At 44.4% G+C, this 8,610-nt stretch overlaps 1 long non-coding RNA gene across 2 annotated transcripts in view; it reads right to left on the bottom strand.

The window, feature by feature from the left end:
* Nucleotides 1-12: 12 nt before the first annotated feature.
* Nucleotides 13-8,610, bottom strand: part of LOC114061773 — a 229,262-nt gene continuing 220,664 nt past the window's right edge. For both annotated transcript variants that reach the window (XR_003572209.1, XR_003572208.1), the window contains 2 exons: nucleotides 1,331-1,420; nucleotides 13-53 (listed from right to left, as the gene is read on the bottom strand). This is a non-coding gene — a long non-coding RNA (uncharacterized LOC114061773). The remainder of the gene's footprint in view (nucleotides 54-1,330; nucleotides 1,421-8,610) is intronic.

The raw sequence follows: 8,610 nt of genomic DNA, 5'->3' as shown, positions 1-8,610 counted from the left end.
AGCCCGATGGGAATATTTCAGACTGAAAAAGAAATCTGGTCCTGAACTTCCTGCTAAAAATAAATTAATAAAAATCCTTCACACAAATGCAGGATTAAGTAAGTAATTTTTTCTTTTCTTTAAGGACACTTGTTAAGAGCACAGAAAGCAGTCCAGCTTTTGTCAGAAGTACAGCTTTTACCGACTGCTCTGCAGCTCAACATCTCTGGCATTCAAAACATACAACTTCTGTGTTTGTACTACATTTCCCTAACAGCTTACATCGAGGCCAAACACAGAGCGTTCTGCAAAGGTCCTCTAAAATAAGCTTATTTAAAAGAGCAAGGTCAGTGCCCAACACATGTCAGATTCTGTGAGCAGAAATCAAAGAGTTTGGAGCAAATGGAGTATGTCAGAACTCGGTGGATTTCCATGCCAGGCTCTTTTACCAAGTTCACGTTGCTGTGCCAAAACCAGTAACAATCTCATCATATGGACTTCAGCTTTGGAAAAGTGTCTGAAAAAAAACCCCAGTCTCTGTACATGGGCTACTTAGCTCAATAAATAAAACTAAGGCATAAATGTGTTTATCTGGACATGCTATTTATTGTCCCTGTAACTGTATTTTTCCTTTAATGGGACACACGCTGATTCCATGCTTCAGCCCTAGGCTCTATTAAAATCAAATTAAAAGCATTAGTAATGTAGTTAACTCCATTTATAACATGACCATAAAGAGAAAAGAGAATACTAAAAAAGGAAAAAAATATATATGGGATTTAAAATTTTTTTTAAAAAAACCCCACATAGTTCCAGTTGGATCTCTGCCTTTTTTTTTTTCTTTTTTTTTTTCCCTTCTGTTCAGATAAAGCAACTCTGCCCGGTCTTTTAAACCATATCTTGCAGACTGATATTTGTGATTTCAATTAAAAATATGCTATTGTCACTTTAGCCTCCCTCTTTGGTATTTTAAATTGATCCTAATGGCTTTGCCTTAAGTGATTTGCGTCCCATAGTGAATCCCTGTCACTTACAGCACCTCCCACTACTGCCCTCCCGAATAATCACTAGCAGATAATCACTCCTTCCCCCTTCTCCCAGCGTTATTCCCGTTTCCCCCCGACTCCACATGCTGGTACTGGCTGCGAAGTATTTGCTCTTTAACATCTTTAACATATGGCTTGTTGCTCTGGCACACAACAGTCAGGGATAAAAGAGGGATAAAAGCTGCATGAAAAAGCCAAACTGGTGGCTCTGCAGTTGGGCTTGTGTGTCTCTGGCCTGTTTTCCAGAGGGTGAGGAGGAAGGGAGGAGTGGGGTGGGATTGTGGTGCCTCCAGCACTGTACTCACAGTGCAGATCCTGGCAGGTGCTCACACAGCTCAGCTCCACTTGCTGCTTCCTGAGAGAGCTCCGTGAGATGGGCACCATCAGAGGAGAACCTGTTTGGGAAAGCAAAGTTCCCACTGGGGACTTCCCACCATCAGCAGAGCCCCTCAGGTTTTGACTGGGAGCTCCTTGCCCTGTCCCTCCACTTCCCAACCCTTGCACACTCTGGAAGGAGAACGTGCCTTCTCCTCCTGAGAGGAGGGTCCTTTCTCCTTTGCCTTTCATGGATCTCATTATTACCTGAAGAATCATTTAGTTTGCATAACTGTCCTCTGCCATACATAATTCCAACCTTTCTCTTTAAATTGGCTTGTTAAACTAAATACAGCCTGCTGGTTTTGTGGCTCCAGCTACCGAGGCTTCTAGATGGACAGTCAGGGTGATGTGGAGAAAAAAACCAAACTAATAATATTAGGAAGCATTTTTTTATGTACATTTATGAGATCTACCAGCAGGTGACTCCATTCTAAAATATCTGTTTTTTCATAGAATAAAATGCTTTCTTTCCAACACCCTGATCATCATCATAATGCCCCACTCTGAAAAAAATAAACAGTGTTAAATAAATAGCACTTTCACTTAAGCTATGAACTATTTCTTTCCGAGTAACACATGAAACTGAATTAGAGAGATTCTGGGATTTCCTGATCTGTTCCTGTCTAATCAGACCTGATTAATTCATATCAAACTGCAAACCTCAGTTTTATTTTGCTTTAAAAACTCGAGATCAACAACAAGTCAGCAGTATGTAGATATCACAGAAGCAGTTAACACAGAAAGCCTAAAGACACCGACTCTCATAGAGTCAAACGGATATGATTAAACATTTGGCATCATTTATTAATATTTTATATATTCAAATATATACTGAGCAGATAGGACCAGTCAGAGGGATGCTCTTCACCAGGGACAATTATATTTATGCCTAAGAACAGGAGATGCAGCTCAAGTGTCAAAGGGCGTTTCTTCAAAACAGGAAAGTTATTAACAAATAATAGGGTTATGTGGGAGGGTTTGTAACAGAACTGCACTAAACCATGCAATGATCTACACAGACAATCAAAGTGTTTATGTGGGACCGGGCACAGCAGAGTAAATTAAGTAAGATAAACCAAAATAAAGCAACCTCACGAGTGCAGGATTGCAAATGCAGAACAGGCAGCCGTGCAGGGGGTTATTTCAGAGATGTGCTGAGCCGTTATTGCTGTGGAACGTGGGCTCAGAGCGGCGCCCAGCCCCGACCAGTCTAATCCGTGTCAGGTGGGGAGACGCGGGGTCGGGAGGCTGACTGTGGACTTGGGCGCTTGGCACAGCTGTTTTCCTTAGGTGCAATCCACTTGTCACTGGTGGTGGCACTTTGCATTTGCTGTATGGCAGCACATGTGCTTGCCACATTTGGGACCCATTAGATCTCTCTTTCCCCTGCAGCCACTTCCCTTCCCTTCTCGTTAGCTGCACGTCCATATATTCTTCCGTGCTCTCCCGCCACATCCCAGTGCCAGCTCTGTGCCCCCTCTGCTTGCTCTGCTGACTGCACACACTGCCTGTGCCAGGGACGAGCTTCCCATATTCCAGAATTTTTATATACATTGCCAAATTTACATATACATATGCACGTGTGTGTGTGTGTGTATATCTCTACACGTACATGCAGACGTGCTCTATAAGAAATCCTACCTATTCCATCCCTGGAAATCATACCCATTCCATCTCTGAAACACTTAGCTGCTCAGAAATAGTTTTGCTACCAGGGAGAGCCCACAGAGGCAGAGAGAAGTTGAAGAACAGCCAAGGAAATCTTTCAAACGTGGTGAAAACCCAAAGTGAAAGCAAAGGTGGGGAAAAAAGGATGAGGTGGACTATGCGTCCACGTTTCAGCCTCTGCTATTAAAACTTAGCTACTGCACTAGCACAGACCTATTAGTAAATGTTGATATATTGGCTTGCAGATGAAGCAGTACCTGACTGCCTGCCCAAAGAGGCACTTAAATGTTTCTCCTTGCTTTGTACACACAGGACTGACTGCAGGACTCATTTTTGCTCAGTGCTGGGTCGGTGCACGGGACAACAACAGTTAAGAAGAAATGTGGCTGGTGTCTCATTTTGAAGGACTGCAGTACTGCCAGCCTCCTGACTCCAGGTACACACAGTTTCCTACCAGGATGCTGGGACACAGGTACAGAGGAAAACATCTCCAGTGTGGAGAGAGGAGCCTGCCCAGGCAAGTTCCTGCTTGGCAGTGGGAATCCAATGGAGAGTCTTCCTCGGGTTCCCTGCAGGTGTGGGTGTGCAGCCAGTAAAGGAACACTGAGCTTCATATAAAGGAGCTTTTCACTCTTGTAAAGAATATTAAAAATGTAGCAGGCTCTGATTCACATTTTTACACCTATAAAGATCTCCTTGATTACCAAAATTCAGATAAGGTCAGATTTCCCTCTCATCCCCCCTTCCAACCCAGAGCATCCCAGGGTTTGGGAGCTTCACACCTGAACACACAGGTACAAGCCAGTCCAGTGGAGATGCCTCTGGGAAATGCAAGACCCACATTCAGCTTTTCATTTCCACATACATGAGCAAGCTAAAGTCAAAATATCCACTCATAATAAACCTCCAACCTCCAAAATCTAATTAAACAGGTTTTAAAAAGCACCAACAACAAAACAAACCAGCAAACAACTACTCAGCTTTGATCTGCTTCTTTTTTCATTAAATTTATCTTTCAGTATTTTCTAAACCTCTCATCCCAAGGAAGCAATCACAAAAACCCATTAGGGTTATTTTTATACAACGGCAAGAACACTGAATTACCTCCCTGATGCAGTTCCTGTCTCGGTAAGCGACACAGCCAAACCTGGATCTGCATGTCCTACACACCTGCTGTTTTTAAATGCTGCTGCAAGGCAGCAGTTGGGAAAATGATGTTCCAGCGTGGCCTGTGTGGGCTGATCTCCGGGAGCGCCGTTCCTCCCGGCAGCTGCTCTCGGCAGCTCCATCCCTCACCTCACGACTGCCCTGTTCAGCAACAGGTCAGCCCAGCACAATCCCTCACTTATTCCAGGCTCCCTAAGTACCAGTGACAGAGGATGAACCATCCCTGGGCTCTCTCTGCAAGCCCCATTACATTAATGAACAGCATCACACAAAAAATTCCTGCCGACAACTAAATCCTTTCATAAATCATGACACTTTTGGATATGTCCCTCCATTCTCCCACCTTCTTACACATAAACAGGGTGTTTAGGTTTAGGAAAGGTTTAGGAAAACCAAAAAAAATCAGGGTAATTTTGGTCTTTTCTTTGAGGCAACTATTAGTGAATCAGCTCAGGAAATCAAGTCTGCTCACTTTGGGATGCATTTTTGAGGCATCTGACTGGACAGAGAGAGAGACCATCCACAGATAAGCCAGAGACAGGTTTTCCATTGGTACCTGTTGCTGCAGGAAAATTCACAGCTGGGTCAGGAGAGGTGAAAGGATGGAAAATGCCTGTCCATTTAACGTAAATAGTTACACTATGCACATACATTTTGTGCCATCTCGCTGCCCTCAGAACCATCAGGAATGTTAAGTAGGTAGGAGGCCCCTCTGAGCAGGGAAATGTCCACGGCTCAGGGCAACACTCCCAAAAAACAGCCGGGGGGGTTAAGAAGGTTCAGCAAGCAACAAATGTGTGATGGATTTTTAGACAGGGCCATCCCTGACAGAGCAGCTGATCTGCACAGGGCAGCAGGTACCGAAGGTACCCGGAGCCTGCACAGGTCCCCTCAAGGGGGAATTAGGTGAGGATGCTGAGCTTTGCTTTGCTCTGCTCCACCTTCTGAGCAGAAAGGTTCTGCTTTTGGGGTGAATTTCGTTCAGCAGACCCCAGCCACGCCATAGGAGCAAAAACTTTGAAACCTCCTGGCTGAGGAGCTTGGCACTGAAGCTCCAACCTGCGACCTGGGTCGAGGTTTTATCAGCCATCAAGAAACAGCTCTTGTAGTGCATGAATGGCCAACTCAACTGCTTGGAGAAAGGAGCTGATTCAGGCTGCCAATTTTGGCTCTTACACAGATAATAAACTAGACTGGCCTTTCTCCTGACATCACACTTCAATCAAAAACTTTCTCGCAAAATGTCACTTTCAAAGTTGCAGCTTAAAAAAAAAAAAAAAAAAAAAAAAAGTCTTTATAAAAAATTCATGGCCACAATGATCTGATAATGCAGCTTTCTGATACCAGCAGATGTTTTGTCTAACATGTTCCCTGAAGCTGTACTCTGTGCCTTCATATCTTTCATTTCCAGTTGCTATCTGCTGACTGTGGGATGTCATGTACGTACCCTATAGCGATGCACAGCAATTCGCATCTCACACCGCCGTGCGTAATGAGCTTCACAAGATGCTTGTCGCAATAACTCCGCACTTCCCCAACCATATGGAACACAACACTCCAAAGCCCACAGACACTTTTTTTTATTACAGTTCAGATCCTTAAAACATAATCTGTGTGATGTCTAGTGAATGTACGTGAAGAGCTGCTGAAAACAAAGTTAACACTTGTTCACATCATCTGTTACAAATGTCCAATTTGGGACAATAAATTTCCTCGGAACCTGTTCTTTTGCTGACTCGTTGCTTTATCTTTTTTCTCTTTCTCTCACGTCGTTTTTTTTATGAACTATGCATATGTATTAAATGGGATTTGTTGTCCCTAGATACCAATTTGCATAAAGTGCAAGCCATCATTGGTTGGAGAGAAGCAAATTACTTCTCCAGCAAGATCACACTTCTTTTTTTTTTTTTCCTTTTTCTTTTTTTTTTTTTTTTTAATTTTAACAAACCGCAGGCAGAGGCTGTTAACAGCACTTAGCCAGATATGCAAAGTATCACTTTTCTCAAAAGCAGCTTGATCAATGAGAGAAAAAAAAAAAAAAAGAAGAAAGGGAAGGTATTATTCAGTTAAGTACAATGCAGAAATGTCCCAAGACTGAAGCTGTTCACCTGTAACTTGAGCTGCCTGATTCCCAGTTAAATACAACCCCTGCACGGCTTAGCACTTGGGACACAAAGCAAAACAGCCTGACTGAGCAGAGCCTCTCAGGATCACCATTCCCATTGTCCCCAGCGTGTTCCTAGAGGTCCCAAGAGCTCATTCCACATGTTGCTCAGCTCCCTCACTCATTCCTTGCTTGCTCATTCCTGTCCCCTGGCACTTATTCACCTTGGGCACTCCTGAAGGGCTGGAAATGCCTGTACAAGTGCAGGGAGGCTCTCCAACACCCTCCCCTAATTTTCCTGGCTCCCTGGCTTCTCCAGAGGATGGCAGTTGCCATCCTAGCAGGCTTTGGACAAGTCCAATCTCCTTGTTTTCCTTGTGCTCCTCATTGTGTACACCTGGGACGTGCTGGCAAGAGCCTCGGCTGGAAGAACGTGACAGACTCCCAGGTTCAGAGCAGCACTGCATGAGCCGCTGCTTCTGGGCAGGAGGAGAGACAGAGCAGAGGATTTTACCAATTCCTCCAGAATCAGATTATCTAAGCAGAGCTGTGATGCACAGGATGATGTACAAGTGCACCAGCCCACCACTAAAAGGATTTGCAAGCCACGAGCCAGGCTCAGTTAAGAAGTGTGAGATAGCAGAATCACTGAAGGGAACAAATCAGCAAGGATGCTGAGCTGCAAAGTTTCCAGCTAGGTCTGCACTGCCCAAGAATTTAATGCTGGGACATTGCTGGGGGCGTTGGGGAGAAGGGGTCCTCTTTAAAGATAATCTTTCCTTCTGTTGAGCTCTCTAAAAATGACTGCAGGATCTGCCTCTCCCTAAACATTCCCTCAGAATTCAATCCCAAATCCATCAGTATGATGTGTCTGGATTATTTTACCTCTGAATTGAATGGACAGATGATGCTCTCTTAAGAATGGTTCCTGGGATCACACATAACATTAGTAATTGATTGCAGACACAGGACAGTTCATCTGGGCAAGGGTGAGGACCTGATGCTGAGGTGTCTTTCGGGGAGCTGCGGGTGCCAAAAGAACAAGGAAGGGCGCAGAGTGTGTAAATTCTCAAGAGACGGTCTGTATTTTCCTGCATCTCTGCAAAGACACACAAATACCCACAGATTTTATGCTGTGTGATGATTTGAAGGTGGAAAAAAATAGTTTCTGTCTGCAGAAATATTGGCAACTTCCCGCGGCTTCTGCAAAGGAAGGCAAAATGCCCCAATTTCACACACCTCTCCTATTAACGTTTGCTGCTTTGTTTCCATATTTATATTTGTCACATTTAAAAGGAGTAAAATAGAATTTAAAAGAAGATCCCGACTCCCAAATGAGCACGGAAGCACAAAGAAGTCATGCAAAGATTATGAGAAAAACTCACATGAGGGAATTAAGTGGAGGCTTTGAAAAATGGGGTCTTTTTTTTGTTTTGTTTTTTTTGTAACCAAGGGCACTGTCACTGCTAACCAAGGGAACTGCTGCGGGACTGGGTGAATCCCGGCTGGGACACCCTCCCTCAGCCAGGGGAGAAGCGCATGGAGCTCGTCTCCCTCAATCTGCAGCTTTGAGAGGCGGGAAGGATCAACAACTTTCTCTCCGAGGCTCCTCTGGCTTGAAATCCCTGGCACTCTCACCTGGCAGCGCAAAGAGGCCGTGCCTGGGTGCCTCGATGCAGGTGCATCTGCAGCCCCATCCCTCTGGAGACAGACATATCCAAAGGAATCCATCGCTGAGCTCATCCCAACGCCGCGGAGCAGACCCAGCTGTACAGTGGGCGGCAGATAACGCGCAATTGCGGTCTCCCCACTGCAGCACATTCTGCATAAACCCAGGCCTTTGAAAGAGCAGCAGGGAAAAAAAAAAAAAAAGTGTTTTTCTCATTCCTTATCTGTACCTACTCCATTTTACCTAAGGCTCGCTATTAGCTCAGCTGGTGATGTCACTTACTTCACTGGAACCTGTTATCAGGAAAGATTTCTCCCAGGATTTTCTGCAGCTCTTTGTGCAACGTTGTATTTCATTCCATTAGATAAAGGGTTAAGTAATGCACGTTTTACCCATATAGACTAAGTTATACTCCCTGTGGGTTGCTGGCTTCCTATTGGCTGGAACAATGACCTTGGAAACAGACAAAAATGATGCATTGTTGCAATAAATATTATAGCTTGCACCTGTTTCTAATTAAGTCTGCCAAACAATTTCAGAGATACTGAAAAGAGAAATGTGTTGGCTTCTAATCGGGTGTTCTTTGCTGTTTGATCTGG

Source organism: Empidonax traillii, unplaced genomic scaffold, assembly GCF_003031625.1.
Source record: "Empidonax traillii isolate 1590-97213 ecotype Southwest subspecies unplaced genomic scaffold, ASM303162v1 scaffold357:size1057043, whole genome shotgun sequence".
In the NCBI taxonomy this organism is placed as follows: Eukaryota; Metazoa; Chordata; class Aves; order Passeriformes; family Tyrannidae; genus Empidonax; species Empidonax traillii.
This window is presented reverse-complemented; position numbering and strand designations above follow the sequence as displayed.